The sequence below is a fragment of the Leucoraja erinacea genome, chromosome 11 (assembly GCF_028641065.1).
Source record: "Leucoraja erinacea ecotype New England chromosome 11, Leri_hhj_1, whole genome shotgun sequence".
NCBI classification, from domain to species: domain Eukaryota; kingdom Metazoa; phylum Chordata; class Chondrichthyes; order Rajiformes; family Rajidae; genus Leucoraja; species Leucoraja erinaceus.
In genome coordinates this window covers 8590946-8609627 of record NC_073387.1, presented here as the reverse complement: position 1 = coordinate 8609627, position 18682 = coordinate 8590946, and the positions used below count along the sequence as shown (strand labels likewise).

The window sequence follows — 18682 nt, the reverse complement described above, 5'->3', positions numbered from 1 at the left end:
AGTCCAAATGCGGTTTATACCAGTGCTTTATAAAGCCTCAGCATTACATCCCTGTTTTTGTATTCAAGCCTTGCTTACTACCGATTCAGCTTGCAAATTAACTTTTTGTGAATCTTGCACCAGCACTCCAAGTCCCTTTGCACCTTTGATTACTGAATTTGCTCCCCATTTAGAAAATAATCGACACCTTTATTCCTACAACCAAAATGCACACACTTTGCTACGCTATATCTTTGCATTTGTAATTCATAAGGTAAGTGAGAAAAAAACGTGCTATTCAACTGATACTCCAGAATCATCTCAATGGGTAATTAAGATCCTGTACAGATCCCATTGGTGAGAACTACCCATGAGGATGAGTATTATGGGTAACAAATGCCAGCATCGATGGAGCGGCATTCTTGGAGGGATATTACTCCAAAATGCTTTCAAGTTGACCATACTCCTCTACCATTCATTGCCAGTTAGGTACTAATATTATCAGCACTGCCAATATTTCCCTTTTCTCCGATACAGTCTCTTCACTTTTCAAGACCAATGTCACAACTTTACATTTCTAAAGCTGCATTTTAAACCATTATTCTGTTCAAAATGCCTTCTTCATTGTGTCACTTGGCATTAGCGCTAACGTGATTGGGTATTTTATAGCCTTCTATAGCTATACTGCAGAAAACATCCCGTGAGAATGCTTCACAACCTTGTCTGCAAAACCTCTGCCCAAGACCTCAAGAAAGTTGTGGATGTACAACACAAGCCATTCTCTTCCCCCTTCAACTTCACCTGCACCTCACGCTGCCTCGGGAAAGCAGCCAACATCTTTGAGGACCATTATTACCTCGGTTATCTCCGCTTCTTCCTTTTCCCATAGGGTAAAAGATACAAAAGCTTGACAGTACACACCTCAGATTCAGGAAAACCTTTTCCCCACCGTTATTAGACTACTGAAGTGTCCTCCCATAAACTAGGTGAAATCCCAATCTCCCAAACGACCACATTGTGGCCCTTACACTTTCTTTTCACTCTGTAACTAGAATGCCATAACACTGTAAAACTAAATTCTACACTCTGTTAATTTTCTCCTTGCACTTGTGTATGGCTTGATTGTACTTTTGTGTAGTATGATTTGACAGGATATCATACATACAAATATTTTCATTAGGTAGACAAAAGTGTGAAGAAGGGTTTTGTCCCGAAACATTGCCTATTTCCTTCGCTCCATAGATGCTGCCGCACCCGCTGAGTTTTCTAGCACTTTTGTCTACCTTCGATTCTCCAGCATCTGCAGTTCCGTCTTAAATATTTTCATTATATTTTGGTACATGTGATAATAAACTAATACCATTATCATTCCCATTGAGGTACATTTTCCACTGATGTATGCGTGTTTCATTTATGCTTCCTCACGTTGATGATGTAGTGATTCATTCTGATACAGTATTGTCGAGATGACTATTGTGAAGATATATTTCTGGTGGCTTGTTGCGGTTATGTTTGGGCTCAGTTGCATTGTGGCACATTTGTAATAATTTTGTAAATTTATAATTTTATGTTCAGATTCAGATTCAATTTTAATTGTCATTGTCAGTGTACAGTACAGAGACAACGAAATGCATGTTGAGATGTCTTTGAGCTGACCTGTGTGTATCTGATCTGATATATCTGATCTGATATATATTCCTACATGAATTATTTTCAATAATTCATGTAGGAATATATATGTTTGGGGGCAGCATTGTGGCACAGCGGTAGAGTTGCTTCCTTGCAGCGCCAGAGACTGGGGTTCGATCCTGACTATGTGTGCTGTCTGTATGGAGTTTGTACGTTCTCCCCCGTGACCACGTGGGTTTTCTCCAGGTGCTCCACTCTAAAGGCATACAGGTTTGTAGGTTAATTTGGTTTTGGCAAAAAAACTATAAATTGTCCTTAGTGTGTATACGATAGTGCTTGTGTATGGGGTGATTGCTGGTTGGCGTGGACTCAGTGGGCTGAAAGGCCTGTTTCTGTGATGTATCTCTAAACTAAAAGTATATATGTGATAACTTGCTATTCCTGATGGCTCAGCGTTGTATTCCAGGAACACTTTGCTATCTCCTGCCAATTCATGTGATATGGTATGTAAAAGTGGCAGCATCATGGTACTGGGAACACTTTGGTATGAAGCCCCACGTGGGAAATATTATTCAACTTATGTCTGCCTTTATTTGCTAAAGGTTGAAGCTTGATATCAAAGGGAAGCCATACCATTTCCTAACCAGGATTCCTACATAAACCTGGGGCAAGATGGACAAAAAGGTAAGAGTGCATGTTCTTATTTGGGAAAGACCAGTACTACATTACAATCTGAATGTGCCAAGTGACTGAGAACTTCAGTTACAAACCATGGTAGTGTTAGATGTAGCCATTAAACCCATCAGACACAAGTACAATCAAATGAAATTCTTGCTTACATCAGCATCATGGGCACAGAGACCCAGACAGCACACAAAACATAAATTATATAAGATAGCGAAATGGACAAAAATACCATGAATAAAGAGGACATTAGTGCAAAACGCAATTGGAAAGTAATTCCCTGATAGCATTGGAGGTGGTTCGTAGTGTACTGTTCCAGAGGCAGGATTAGGGTTATGCAAGTCAGTGAAGAATCGAATGGTTGTCACTCTTCCTGGACCTGATGGTATGGGACACAATGCCTCTGTGCTTCCTGCCTGATGGTGGCAGCAAGAGTTGGGAACACCCGGGATGGTGGGGATCCTTGATGATAGATGCCACCTCCTTGAGGCAGCGGCTCATGTAGCTGCTGGTGATGGGACATTGTTGGCCGGTGTTGGCGAGTTGGACCACACTGTATCATTCTATGACTACCCGGAGGAAAGCAGAGTCCACGACTCTCTGCAGCCTTCAGCAATCATCAAATTTGGAGTTGCTGTACCTGGTCATGATACAAGAAGTTCAGAAGTTGTAGGAATAGAATTAGGCCATTCGGCCCATCGCGTCTGCTCTGCCGTTCAATCATGAATGATCTCTGCCTCCTAATTCCATTTTCCTGCCTTCTCCACATAACCCTGACACCCGCTCTAATCAAGAATCTGTCAATCTCCGCCTTAAAAATATCCACTGACTTGGCCTCCACAGCCCTTTGTGGCAAAGAATTCCACAGATTAACTACCCTCTGACTAATGAAGTTCCTCCTCACCTCCTTTCTAAAAGAGTGCCCTTTAATAAACAGGCCTCTGGTCCTAGACTCTTCCAACAGTGGAAACATCCTTGTCCACATCCACTCTATCTGTGCCTTTCATTATTCTAAGTTTCAATGAGGTCCCCCCTCAACCTTCTAAACTCCAGAGAGTAGAGGCCCAGTACTGCCTAGCACTCATCATATGCTGTCCCATTCATTCCTGGAATCATCTCCAACTGATCAGGGTATTTTCTATAGTGCTTCTTCTTCGTGATTACCTTTATGTTCTAGGCCCAGGATAGGTCATTCGAGATGTTAACGTAGAATAATTTAATGTTTGGGCACATGTTTGTAGCAAAAAAAGTTACATAAGGTATTTTCTGTTTTCATCTAAACATGATAGTCCGGTGGGTGGCGCGACTCTGGTCAGCAGTGGCCTCTGCAGTCTGTCCGCGTTTTATTTTTTTCTGTCTGTGTTTTTATGTAGTTTTTGTTATTTTTTGTTGGGGTGTGTGTGTGGGGGGGTGGGGATGGGGTGGGAGGGGGGGGGGGGAAACTTTTTAAATCTCTCCCTGCACGGGAGACCCGACTTTTTCTCGTCGGGTTTCCGTTGTCGTTGGGGCCGCAACGAGGAGCGGCCTCCAACAGGAAGAGACCGGGGACTCTGGTATTACGACTCACCGTCACCGTCGCGGGGCTGGCCGAGTCCGGGGCGGGTGGAGCGGTGGAGGAGCGCTGCTGCTGCTGCTGCTGCTGCCCGACCGGAGAGCCGACCGGAGAGTCGGAGGCTCCAACGGCAGGACTGTGGACGGCGGCACCGGGAGCCCGCGGGTCCCTGGAGGGAGACCGCTTTTCAGGGCTCTCACAACGGCGACTTCCCCCGCCCGAGTTGCGGGGTTGAAGAGCTCCTGGAGCGGGGCCTACATCACTGCCCCGCGCGGCTTGGAATGGCCGCGGGACTCTGCGAGCGCACGCCGGGGCTCTAATACCAAGACCCGGTGTGCGACCTCGCACCACCCGGCGTGGCTTTAATGGCTGCGGGACAATCGCGATCGCCATCGCCAGCCAGGGGCTTTGACTTTGACTCTGACATGGGGGGGGGGGGGGGGAGAGTGCAGTGGAGAGATAAGTTTATTTGGCCTTCCATCACAGCGATGTGATGGATGTTTATGTAAATTATGTTGTGTCTTGGGTCTATGTGTTTGTAATGTATGGCTGCAGAAATGGCATTTCGTTTGGACCTCAATGACAATTAAATGTATCTTGATAAATAAATGACAATGAAGGGAAAAGAACTACAAATGCTGAAAATCTGATACATGAAACATGCTGGAAAAATGCAGCAGATTTGACAGCATCTGTTAAAAAAGAAACAATGATATCATTTCTGGCTGATTCATCCGATCTGATGAATTTGGGATGGCATGGTGGCGCATGGCCTATTTCCATGCTGTATCTCTAGAATCTAAATTCTGATTAACCAGTTGAATGTTTCCAGCTTTTTCAGTTAGTATTTTAGATTTGCAGCTTTTACAGGTCTTGCTTTGTTATGGCACTGTGTAATTTGTAGAACATTGGAAGGTTTACAGGTTTCTCACGTGGAAGCTGGCCCTCTCCAATGCACTTTTAACAGTCTGTGTCCTTTTGGTTTTTCCTCAGAATGAATCACCTTCACCACAGAGGCAAAATGTCAAGAGTCGCTCAAAATCCACCGATGAGATTGTGCAAGCAAAGAAGGTCTTCTTTTCTAAATGAAACCCCACTCTTTGTAGAACTCCAGTGAAATTCACACAGCGATTAGAAAGTTATATCTATCACAGCTTCTCCGAGTCTTGTTGGGATGCTGTTCCAAATGTGTTGTTGGTAGCAGGCATTATATTTTTGTGGCCATTCTTCATGTGTGCTGCTGGGTGGCAGAGTAGGATGGGGAGTATGGGGGAGGGGGGGGGGGGGGAGGGGGAAGGTGTGGGGGAGGGGGGAGGTGTGGGGGGAGAGAGGGGATGTGTGTGTATGGGGGAGGGGTGTGTAGGGGAGGGGGTTGTAGGGGACGGAGGAGGTGTGTGTGGGGGAGGGGATGTGTGTGGGGAGGGGGGGTGGTGTAGGGGATAGTGTGTAAGGGGGGGGGGGGTTGTAGGGGAGTGTGTGGGCTCACGAGTACCTGGCCCCAGCTCCGACTCCGACCGCACTCCTGGCTCCAGGACCAGGCTCTGGACTCACTCAGCTGCCGTAGTTTGTTTGTGAGCAGACACGGGGCGGTTACTGGATGGGTGGCTTCTGGATATGCTCATGGACTTAGCCCCGCCTCCAGGGCTTTATTCTCCAGCGGGTGCTGGAAGGGGCGCTACCCTCATGATGACTGGCAGACGAGAAGACCAATCTGCTAATCTCACAATTTTTAAAACCTTCATAAGTTTTGTAATCTTCCACCGATCTGAACAAAACTTGGTGTGCTTGGAGCAGAGAATGCTGAGTAAGGTGGTGAAAAAATCCTAACGATATAGGGTACTGTTTTTGCACAAATTTAAAAACAACACAGTGATCAAAATTAGAGTTTTACTAATAGTATAGATGGTAGGTAGATAGATAGATAGATGGTATGTAGCATTGTTGTGCAGTGGTAGAGTTGATGCCTTAGCGCATCAGAGACCTGGGTTCAATCCTGACTAGAGGTGCTGTCTGTACGGAGTTTGTATGTTCTCCCAGTGACCTCATGGGTTTTCTCCAGTTGCTCTGGTTTCCTCCCAGGCCCCAAAGATGTACAATTTTGGAAGTTAATTGGATTCAGTAAAAAATTGTAATATTGTCCCTAGTGTGTAGGATAGTGTTAGTGTAAAGGGTGCTCGCTGGTCGGCGTTGGGCCAAAGGGCCTGTTTCCACACTGTATCTCTAAAGTTGATTTAAGAAAGGGGTGGAGCTTTTTTGATTCTAGAAGTTGATGGTCTTTGGAACCATTGTCTCCAAAAGGTGGTGAATGTAGTGTCTCCATTGTTCCTTGCTCAATCCTGACCTCTGGTGCTGAGTGTGTGGAGTTTGCATGTTTGCTTTATGTGGGTTCCTTCTGAGTGTTCCAGTACCCTTCCACTTCTCAAAGATACCTGGTGCTGGGGTGACAGGGTGACAGTGGCATTGGTGAGAGTGCACTGGGGTAGGTTCAAAGGGGGTGGGGTGACGGAAGTGTGAAGTATCACTCAAGATTACCAGCTGCTGTAGTGTGTTGACGAGCAGTAGAATTTGGGGGGAAAGTGATGGGAACTTGTGGGGAGAATAAAATAGTGACACACAAAACTCCAGATGCTGGAATCTTGAGTAAAAAACAAAGTGTTGGAGGAACTCTGTGTCTGGCAGCATCTGCTGAGAATGGACGGACAACGTTTTATGTAAGGGCCTTCTTCAGACTGAAGAATACATGGGGAGAAAGCTAGTAATGGGGGGGACAAAGCCTGGCAAGTGATGGATGGATACAGGTGAGGAGACGGGGCATGGCAATTGGGTTTTGGGTGGACAGTAATAAAAGCCAGAGGTGAAAAGGAGACTAAACGGTATCGGTTTAGGAAAGAAGAGGTGAAGTGAAATGTAAAACTAGAGAGAGGGATATGAGTGGAAGGGGCTAGGGGATGGGGAAAGCTGGTGGAGAAAGTGGAAGGATAAAAGGAAAATGGGTGACTTGGAGATGGATGGGTGGGAGATCAATGTGAAGAGGAAGGGAGCGGAACAGGGTGACAGTGGCATTGATGAGAGTGCACTAGGGTGGGGTCAAAGGAAGTGAGGGGTGGAGGGGGGGGGAGGTGAGAGAAGAGTGAAGTGTTACTTAAAATTGGAGAATTCAATATTTGTACCATTGAGTTGTAAGCTACCCAAGTGGAGTGTTAGGTGCTGTTCTAGTTTGCATGTGTCTTCACTCTGGCAGTGGGGAACGCCAAGGCCAGAACATTTAGTATAGGAATGGGAAGGGGAGTTAAAATGGATGACAACTTGGAGGTCCAGGATGACCAAGCCATCGTGTTCAAAGAAACAGTCCGTGCTGGGACCTTTGTTGTTTGTGATATACATAAGTGACCTGGATGTAAATGTAGAGGGGCTGGTCAGTGAGGTTGCAGATAGCTGGGATTGTGAACTGTGAGGAAGGCTGTCAAACTATACAGAAGGATACAGATCAGCTACAGAAATTAGGAACGTTACAAAATTTTGAGATTTTAAAAATCTAGTTTATAATTTATCCCATCAGATCAAGCATAAAAAGAAGTTTAATTTGACACCTAATTCACTTTCTTAACTTCAGTACTAAAAATGTTTTGGCCATTTTCAAACTCGGAAATTAGCATCTTGTTCCCTATTGCTTTTCCATTGACGACACAAAAGTTGTGATCGAGGACAGTCAAAAGCCTATAACATTCTTAAAAATTAAGAGACCTGAAGGAAATTTTCAGCTATTATAGATTGAAGCATTCTGAAACGAATATGAAACAATCTTACTTAGATGACTTAAAATTAACGCATATAATTAGTTAGTTACCTAATTGTAGCTAATTACAAAATTCAATTACTAGATCTAAGCATCCATCAATTTCTTAAGAATAGATTAAGATTTTTAAATAGCCTAAGTGTCCAAATAACATTCACACAAGAATTCACAATGTAACCTAATTTTAAAATCTTATTGTCATGGATTTATAGGCCAAATGGAAGGAATTTAATATTTAACACCTGTAAATTAATGGCCATTTAAATCATCTTGCGAGTGGGTTTTTCTGGAAAGTAATCATTTGGAACGTTGCGGTTTGCAGTGAATTTATACCCCATATCGGCAGAAAAAATACTGCGGGTTCGTATGGGGACTAAATCACCTTTGAAACTTAAAATATGAAATAAAGGCATCTTAAGGGCCACTTTTATACATAAAATAAACGGCTTTCTTTTACCTGTCCCATACCTGAAATCTGTCCCCGTTGTCCGCGTTGACGGCTTTAGAAGCTGATTTTAAAATTACTCCAGCGCTGAACTTGTCGAGCGATTAAAAAAATCGCCCGTCGGAACGATTCTTCAGCAAAAGCTTGCACTCCAACCAAATATATTCCAGGACAAGGTAGGAAAAAAATGTGTTTTAACCCCGCCCCCCCCCCCCCCCCCCCCTTCAAAGGCGCCAAAATCGCGCACATGGCCAGAGGCAGAATTGCAGCGCTGCTGAAGGTAAGTATTGTAACATACCTACAGAAATGGGCAAATAAATGGCAGGTGGGGTTTAATCTGAATATGTGTGATGTGTTGCATTTTTGGAGGATTTGAGAGGTCAAAATTAAGGGAAAAAGATACAATGATGGATCTTGGGGTCCAAGTCCAAAACTTGGTGAACATGGCAACTCAAGTAGATAGAGTAGTAAAGAAGGCATATGGTATGCTTGCTTTCATTGGTCAGGGCATTAAAATAAGAGTCAGGAAGTCATTATGCAGTTTTATAAAACTTTGTTTATGCCATGCAGTTCTGGTTATCCCATTACTGAAGGAATGAAGACTTGGAAATAGTGCAGAGGCGGTTTACCTACTATGATGTCTGAATCTGAGAGTATTAAGGGCCTGTCCCACTTGGGCGACCTAATCCTTGAGTTCTGGCAAGTTTGCCCTCGACTCATACTCGCAGCATGGTCGACACAAAGTTGTAGGAGGTTTTCGTAATGCCCCTGCCCCACTTAGGAAACCTGAACGGAAACCTCTGGAGACTTTGCGCCCCACCCAAGGATTTTGTGCGGTTCCCGGAGGTTGCAGGTGGTTGCCGAAGCTTGCAGGTAGTGGAAGCAGGTAGGGAGACTGACAAAAACTTCTGGGGACCTCCGGGAACCGCATGGAAACCTTGGGTGGGGTGCAAAGTCTCCAGAGGTTTCCATTCAGGTTTCCTAAGTGGGACAGGGGCATAACTCTCCTTCGTGCTCAAGAGTGGTCTCCGCGTACTCGAGGCCTCAGCTAGGTCGCAGCATTTTTTTCAATATGTGAAAAAATGCCCGCAAGTAAAAAAAGGTCGCCATGGAAAAAAACAATACTTTTTCTACTCTTAGGTTTTGTCGTAGTAGGTCGGCATGTTAGTCGTAGGTAATTGAGGGTAGTCAAAGGTAGTTGTAGATAGTCTTTATCATAGTCGAAGGGAGGTCGAAGGAGGTCGTCTTCATTCTCCACTATTTGTTGTCTAATTTTCCCGAAGTTAGTTGTAGCTAGTAAAACCTGTCTTCAACATAGTCGAAGGAGGTTGAAGGAGATCTTCTACATAGTCAAAGGAGGTCTTCAACATGTCATTTTTTTCAAACTCTTCTAAACTCGCCAATTAGGTCGCCTAAGTGGGACAACCCCTTTAGCGACAGGGTGAGGTTGGACAGATGTGGATTGTTTTCTCTGGAACACGGGAGGTTGAGGGTATTCCTGATAGAAATACATGAAATTCTACGAAACATAGATCGGGTAGATATTCAGAACTTTTTTTCTAGAATGGAAAACTGAGGGCTAGAGGCCAGAGCTTTAAGGTGTGAGGGGCAGTGTTTATAGGAAATGTGTGGGGCTTTTCTTTACACAGAGTGAAATGAGAGAATGAAATTTGCTGTTGGATGTGGTAGTGAAGGCAGATGTGATTGAGGCTTTTGACTGGGGACATGAATATCCAGAATATGGAGAGATCTGGATTATGTGCAAGCAAATACGCATTGGACTTAGCATCATGTTTGGCATAGATATTGTGGGCTGAAGGGCCATTCCCTGTGCTGAACTGTTCTATGTTCCCTAAATAAAATGGGGTTATTTTAAATGGGTGCTTGATGTACAGTGCAGACTTTGTTGGCCAAAGGACCAGTTAATGTGACTCTTTGAAAGAGTAATATAATCCTGATAATTGAGGAGGTGAAAGCATATTGTAGGTATGTAGCAAAACTTACCTTCAGCGGCGCTACAGTTCTGCCGCTGCCCGTGTGCACGACTTTGGCGCCTTTGAGAGGGGGGCGGGTTTAAAACGCGATTTTCTCTAGGCTGTTGAAATCGATGTTGTTCAGCCTACTTAGTTGCTGACATAAAATCGCTGCGAATTCCGTTCACTGCAGGTATTTTTAAACTAAATTGGATTATTTAATTACTATAGTAGATTAAGAATCATCCTCTAAAGCCGCGAACGCCGGCAACAGGACGGATCTCATGTAGGGGACAAGGCAAGGTAGGTTGTTTATTTTTACATTAAAAAGGGCTTCTTAAGATCCCTTTATTCAAAATTTTAAATTGAGAATACATTATTTGGGGGCCCATTCAATCCTGCAGTATCTTTCATGCTGCATATGGGCTCCAATCCACCATAATGGCAGCGTTCCAAACCAGCGCGTTTGAGAAAATCCCACTCGCAAGCTGATTTAAATGGCCGTTCATTTACAGCAATTGATTCAGATTCAGATTCAGATTCAATTTTAATTGTCATTGTCAGTGTACAGTACAGAGACAACGAAATGCATTTAGCATCTCCCTTGAAGAGCGACATAGCAAACGATTTGAATAAAAAATAAATAATAAGTGTCCGGGGGGGGGGGGGTGATTGGCAGTCACCGAGGTACGTTGTTTAGTAGAGTGACAGCCGCCGGAAAGAAGCTGTTCCTCGACCTGCTGGTTCGGCAACGGAGAGACCTGTAGCGCCTCCCGGATGGTAGGAGGGTAAACAGTCCATGGTTGGGGTGGGAGCAGTCCTTGGCGATGCTGAGCGCCCTCCGCAGACAGCGCTTGCTTTGGACAGACTCAATGGAGGGGAGCGTGGAACCGGTGATGCGTTGGGCAATTTTCACCACCCTCTGCAGTGCCTTCCAGTCGGAGACAGAGCAGTTGCCATACCATACTGTGATGCAGTTGGTAAGGATGCTCTCGATGGTGCAGCGGTAGAAGTTCACCCAGGATCTGAGGAGACAGATGGACCTTCTTCAGTCTCCTCAGGAAGAAGAGACGCTGATGAGCCTTCTTGATCAGAGTAGAGGTATTGTGGGTCCAAGAGAGGTCATCGGAGATGTTGACTCCCAGGAACCTGAAGCTAGAAACACGTTCCACCTCCGTCCCGTTAATGTGGATGGGGGTGTGCGTGCCACCTCTGGACTTCCTGAAGTCTACAATGAGCTCCTTGGTCTTCTTGGAGTTAAGGGCCAGGTTGTTGTCAGCGCATCATGCTGCTAAGTGCTGGACCTCCTCCCTGTAGGCCAGCTGAATTGAACACTAAATTCCTTCCATTTGGCCTATAAATTAATGTAAATGAGATTTTAAAATCATGTTTTATTGTGAATTCTTGTGTGAATGTTCTTTGGACACTTAGGCTATTTAAAAATGTTAATCTTTTCTTAAGAAATTGATAGATGTTTAGATCTAGTAATTGAATTTTGGAATTAGCTACAATTGGGTAACTAACTAATTGTATGCTTTAATTTCAGGTCATCCAAGTAAGATTGTTTAATATTTGTTTCAGAATGCTTCTATCTATAATAACTGAACATTTCTTTCAGTTCTCTTAATTTTTAATAAAGTTACGGCCATTTCACTGTCCTTGATCACAACTTTTGGAATTGATCACAATCTAGCAATTGAAGTTTGAAATTAGCTACACTTGGGTAACTAACTAATTATATGCTTTAATTTCAGGTCATCCAAGTTAGATTATTTTATGTTTGTTTCAGAATGGTTCAATCCACGATAACTGAAAATTTAATTCAGTTCTCTTAATTTTTAAGAAGGTTATGGCCTTTTCACAGCACGCGATCACAGCTTTTTTGTTATGTCCATAGAAAATCAATAGGGAACAAGATGCTAATTCCCAAGTATGAAAATGGCCATAACATTTTTAATATGAAGATATGACAGTGAATTAGGTGTCAAATTAATTTTTTTATGCTTTATCAGATGGGATAAATTGCAGACTTGATTTTTTTAATCTCAAAATTTTGTAACATTGCTACATATTGGGGATAGGTAGGAATGCTTACGAACACATCAGCTTTGACCTTATTAAATGGCATAGGCTCCTCCTAGTTTGCATGTTTGTAAAAAGGAGTACATTCCCATCATAAATAGCACTCTCAGACCGGAGGGTTTCTTTAATGACTAGCGGCACCTGTGGGTCCGGTAGCTTTGCACGCCAATAAACCATTTGACTGAAGATAGACACAAAAAGCTCAGTGGGTCAGACAGCATCTCTGGAGAAAAGGAATAGGTGAAGTTTCGGGTCATGACCCTTCTTCAGACAGCAAGTCAGGGGAGAGGGTACCAAGAGATATTGATAGTGATGTAAAGAGATCTAGAACAAATGAAAGATATGCAACAAAGGAACAATGATAAAGGAAACAAGCCATTGTTAGCTGTGGGCTAGATGAAAACGAGTTACAGACAATGAGACTCAACAAGGTGACTTTGAATCTGGTACGACAGGTGGGGGAGGGATGGAGAGAGAGAGGGAATTAAATTCTATTTGGAATACTTTGGAGGACCATGAACCAAGATTGCACGGATTTACTTGGTTAGATAAATCAATATTCATACTACTGTGTTGTCAGCTGCCCAAGGGAAATGATCCAATGAGTTACTCCAGCTTTTTGTGTCTATCTTCGGTTTAAACCAGCATCTGCAGTTCCTTCCTGACTATTTGACTGACATTGGTCGTGCACAGCAAAATAGTGGTGCGTTCATTTTAATGGAATTGAATATTGGATTTTTACAATGTACTGGAATATCCACATTGATTTTGAACCTCTAGCTCTGTAAGTAGCTGGGCATATGGTTCTGCCAAGGCATGAAACCAGTGGTATGTTATTCTCAAAGCTGTGACTTGAAGTCCAGACATGAAATCTAACCAAAAACACACGAAGAAACCCTTCATTTTCATCCTTGTACAAATATATTTAATGTCAATAATGCTTTGCTGACCAAATACCTTTGTTCATGTGATAGGCTTTCCACACACCTCAGATATCTCTTCCTGGCAGACAAGAACTGGAAAAACTGAAGGTAATTATAACCCGAGACCTCCACTATTGGCTTACCACCCTGTTTCCACCGTTTGAGAATTACTTGGCATATGCGGTGCTGAAAAAGATATTTGGTTCCATAACCCCAACTTTTACATCCACCCCATACCTTTCCTCATCCTACTCTGATCAGTACAGATCACTCACTGTTATTTTTGATTTATTCAGCGCTGAGGGAGAATATTGCTCATCATGCCTGTGTTATCACTTTGCAAGGAAAACGTGATTTAAAATAAAATAAAAATATATAAATTTCTTTCTGGCAGAGAAGGAAGCCATTTGGTCCACTGCTGGCTGACTAATAATTTCCTTCAATACAATTCTTCCATGTGTTCTCTGCAATTTGTTGTGCCCCATGTAGTAGTTTGCATGTCCTCCCTGAAGGACCCATTTCCATGCTCTATCTCCAAACTAAACTAAATCTAAAACAGCCAGAAACTCTCCCTGATTTTCCTACAGATAATTTACAGTCTCAAATTAGCCTTCCAGCCCACTGTGTGAAGAAGGGTCTCAACCCAAAACTTCACCAATTCCTTATCTCCAGAGATGCTGCCTGTCTTGCTGAGTTGCTCCTGCATTTTGCATCTATCTTCGGTGTAAACCAGCATCTACAGTTCCTTCCTTCACACTGCACCTTTCAGTTGTGGAAGGAAGCTAGAGCTCCCGGGGGAACCCCATAGGGTTGCAGGGAGAACATGCAAATTCCACACAGACAGCATTCAACCTGGTTCACTGGGGCTTTTTACATAGCTATACATTCTACTGGGCCACTATCAATGCATTAAGTAAGTTTTGATCACAACATGCTCAATAATATGTTGATTATATACAAGAGGTTTATCATCTCTGGTCAATAGTGACACTGAACTGCAAGTCAAGAGGTTACAGGTTAAAAATTCCATTCCAGGGGCATGCTCACTGGGACTAACCACGAAGGAGTGAAGAAGATGCTAATGCATCAGCTGTACATAACTGGCCCCGTGAAGCGTTGCTCCCTCTGAGTCCTGCATTATGAATCTATCGGCTAATGACGTTGAAGCAAAACAGATCATTTGGCCGTCAATAGATATTTGTTCCTGAGTCTCTGTTTTGTACAACTTGACTGTCTCCTACAGTCATGTTGTATAAAACCATTATATTTCCAAAGTAGTTCTTTGGCTGTGAATAATTAAAAATGTCCTGTGGTCATAAAAAGATCCTGCATAAACACAAGGGTTTCAATTAGTGTTAGCTAATTGGCTAAATGCCTTCATCCCTTGATTTGCCTAATTATTTCCTGCAAAACAAAGCGCTTCCTGTTTTCGAGCGAGAGTTAGATTTAGTTCTTGGAGCTAAAGGAATCAAAGGATATGGGGGAAAAAAGAAGGAACAGAGTACTGATTTTAGATGATCAGCCATGATCATATTGAATGACAGTGCTCGCTCGAAGGGCCGAATGGTCTTCTCCTGCACTTTTTTATATTTCTAAGAATATTCCACGCAGTCATGTGTGGGATTTGAAGGCCATGAAATGATGTTTAGGTTCTTTATCTGTTTATAAATCTACTTTGTTCACATTGATGATCAGGATAAATTTGTGATGATATGTCTGCATATTTATCCTAATTTCATCACTTCTGAAATGGTCAATATGAGTTGAGTAATTTATTAAAAGGTAGAATTTTAATATTTATTTTGTACTGAACAGTTTTCCATCTGGGATCATGCAATTACTTGTTTTATCTCTTGAATCAATTGTTATTGTTCATCCCCAGTGAATGTTCAACATATCTGGGATTCTTGGTATATCTGGGATTAATGGTTAGGGCATGGCCGGATTTAAGCCAATTGGACCAATTGCACTCCCTGGGTGGTGGAGGGAGAGAGGGGTGGAGAGTGAGTAGACGGGTGGAGGGGGAAGAAAGGGGTAGACGGGTAAAGGGTGTGAGGGGTTGAATGGAGAAGGGGGAGAGTGGGAGGTGGATCGTACCCTCACGGTCCCGGGGCAGCGCTCCCGAACCTCCAGTCACTGTGCTTCACGCACACAGCCCCGGCTCCACCCCTCTCTCCGGGAATGCACGGTGAACAATACAGGGAGGGCCGGGCCGGGAGTTGGAGCAACGTTTACAGACCTCGGCCTCAGCTCACACCCATCCGCTCCCGCCGCTGGTCATCTCTCTCCCTCCCTTCTCTCCTTCCCTTCCCTCCCTTCCTTCTTCCCTCTCTCCCTTCTCTCCTTCCCTCCCTCCTTTCTCTCTTTTCCCTTCTCTCCTTCGCTCCCTTCTTTCTCTCCTTCCCTCCCTTCCTTCCTTCTTTCTCCACTTCCCTTCCTCCCTACTCTCCTCCTCCCTTCTCTCCTTCCCTCCTTCACACATCACGCACAGACAACGAACACACACACACACACACACACACACACACACACACACACACACACACACACACACACACACACACACACACACACACACACACACACACACACACACACACACACACACACACACACACACACACACACACACACACACAACTAAGTTAGGATGAGGTAGAAGCCCAAAGGATGGGATGGGGATGAAGCCCAAAATTTAATGCCCGGACTGGTTTTTCACCAATGGTTATTGGTTTTCCAGGATCTAGATAATTAAATTACTTTTTTTTTAATTCCACAGTCACTAAAATAAGTGGCATTGTAACTATGTAGTTTTCAGAGGTGATCTACAATGTTGTGTGTTACTTGTAGGCTTACATGTATGCAATTTGATAGTAAAATGTAGCTTAGATCTGTTTGGTCCGTTAACTCGCATGCACTTTTTAAGCGCATATTTTGATTAGAAAATAGGTGCAGGAGGCCATTCGGCCCTTTGTGCCAGCACCGCCATTCACTGTGATCATGGCATGATCATTACTTTCCATTCTTCCATAGAGATATAAAGTCTTTAATAGACTTTATTTCTATTTCTATGAATCTACAGACCTTGGCTGGGAACCTGGGGCTCACCAAAATTGTTCCCAATTGGGCCACGCATCTCCTAAGGCCGGCCCTGGGGTAGGGTACAAATTTATCTAATGCAGCCACTCAAGTGCAGCTCGAGGTGATCTGCTGATTTGGGCAGATCCATCTGCTTTAAGGACATCTTCAGCATTCATGTAACATAAAGGTAGCATGTCCAGGGACAACAATTATAGCCTAAGTCCTACAACATTGCTACATCTCCACGCAAATGTGCTAAGGTTAGAGCAATCTGGTTTCCTCCCACATCCCAAAGACATACAGGTTTGAAGTTTAATTGGCCTCTGCCAATTGCTCCTATATTGAGGGGCGTGCATGAGAGGGGATAACGTGGAACTAATGTGCACGGGATATCGATGATCAGCTGGACTCGGTGGCCAAAGCGCCCGTCTCCATTCTATATCTCAAAACTAAACTAAACTATGCCCTGCGATTATATGGCAGTGTTTCATCATATGCTCTTTTGATTGTTTACAGGAAGCTACTGAAAGTGAAGAACTTCTTATCTCTGCAGAAGATGATGAAACATTGGTTGAGCAGATTAAAAATTGACCTGAGTTCCTCAATGTCGTTGACAAATACTTATTCTTTGTTCGACTAAGGGGATTTGGGCTGTAGGGATGAATAGCGAAACAAAGTTCCCATTGAGCAAGCTGCTAAAAATGCAGTTCCCATAACTTAATGTTTACTTGTTATAATGTACTGTGTCAGTAACCATGGCCATTATTGATTGTGTTGTCAGTGTGTGGCCAATGTTTCCATCATCCTGTCTTGTAGCTGTATTCAGAAATTAAAGATGTATTTTGGTGGGTGATGCTGCAGAATCCTCACCGGCTGTTCAACTGCGCTATAAAGCTGCTGTGTGAATGGGGAAGCATGCTTGAATTTCTGTGCCACAATTATCATCCATTCATCCAGCCCTTTCACAGGCAATGGAAGAATCAGCAACACTGTCTATCACTTCACAAATCAAGGGAGCACTTTTTAACTATGCCTGCCCTATAGCAAGTCTTGCATGCTGTAAACAAGTCTTGGAAATCATAGGACCACTGCCTCTGAATTTAATTTAAATGGTGAGAAAATTGTGCACAGTGCCATCCTGAAATGGCCTCCCAATAACTAAATGTCTCTTCCAGAAAAAAATACCCCAGAAACATTTGCAGATAAAAATGACAGGCTTAATCTTTGAATTTTATGTTAATTCTCTGGTTTACCTTAATTCAACAATTTCTGCCTGAGATTTTGTGGAAACATAACAACTACTTTATGCTTTATGTTAGTTTTTTTTCATGTGGAGCTTTAGTCTGCATTTATTTCTGGTCCCGTGCCCTTCTATGCCTCAGGTTTGCTGTATTGAATGGGTGAAGCTCACCAGGAGAATGATTGATGCTTCTATTAGCTTTGACATTAAAATAAATATATAAATCTCATGCTTTATCTGCATCTAAAATACAACCCTTTGTTGATGCCGTGCAGCAATGGCTTCAAGAAAATCACAATGTTTTGGTCTGCTGCTTCTTCTGTGCCTGTGCCATGGGAATAAAAAAATATTTTAAGTGGCATTATTATGGAGATGAGAAATGTGCAAATGTTAAATGTTTATTCGGTATTGCATCTAGGTAATGTGTTTTATTACCTCCATTGATATCATTATCCATGTTGGGATAGAGAAATGTCAAATTCTCCACCAGGCACTGGTAGGTAGGGAGGACTTCCATAAGATCTACTAGTTTGGGACATGGTCGGCACAGTTCTGATGTTCCCCGTCCTTCAGCCTAGAAGGGTGAAGAATCAAGAGATCACATAGTCACTGCTCAAGGTGTTCCTCATCGACAAGGACAAGTAGAATGAGCCTTGAGAAGGTTAACATGTCTGTAATGGAAATAATGATTTCACGTGAAATGCAGAATGCGTGGTACCATATTTCTATGAACATGTAATTGAGTTTAAAGTTGTCTGTATTTATTCATATCATTAATATTAAACGTGTGCTTCGTGATGTTACGACTGACTTGTTTCCAAGTCATTCAGTTTAAAAAGAATATATATTCCTTGTCTCCCTATCTCTTTTTAACACAGCAGAAAAAGAGATCTCCTCCTCTGTGCCAGTTTCCAGAGACCACAGAGATCTTTCTAAAATATATCTACCTCCTCTTTGAAAAGGAGTATGTAAGAAGGAACTGCAGATGCTGATTTCAAGGAGTGTTGAACTTGCATTTATAGAGCATCTTCTTTACTAATTTCAGTATTGGGGACACCAAAATTTGGGACATTAAAAAAAAGATCTAAGGCATTTAGGAATGTAAATACAAACACCTTGCTTAGGATTCCTGTTCAAGAATGATAGGAGCAGATTTAGGCCACTCAGTCCATAAAGTCTACTCCGCCATTCAATCATAGCTGATCTATCTTTTCCTTTTAACCCCATTCTTCTGCCTTCTCCCCATAACCCGTGACATCCGTACGAATCTATCTATCTCTTGCCTTAAAAATATCCAT

The 18682-nt window shown here is 43.1% G+C and overlaps 1 long non-coding RNA gene across 1 annotated transcript in view; it reads left to right on the top strand.

Annotated features, from left to right (window-relative positions):
- LOC129701441 (uncharacterized) overlaps positions 1–18187 on the top strand; it is a 38727-nt gene extending 20540 nt beyond the window's left edge. Inside the window, exons 2-5 of the long non-coding RNA XR_008724200.1 lie at positions 2211–2292; positions 4838–4915; positions 13115–13171; positions 16661–18187. This is a non-coding gene — a long non-coding RNA (uncharacterized LOC129701441). The remainder of the gene's footprint in view (positions 1–2210; positions 2293–4837; positions 4916–13114; positions 13172–16660) is intronic.
- Positions 18188–18682: the final 495 nt, after the last annotated feature.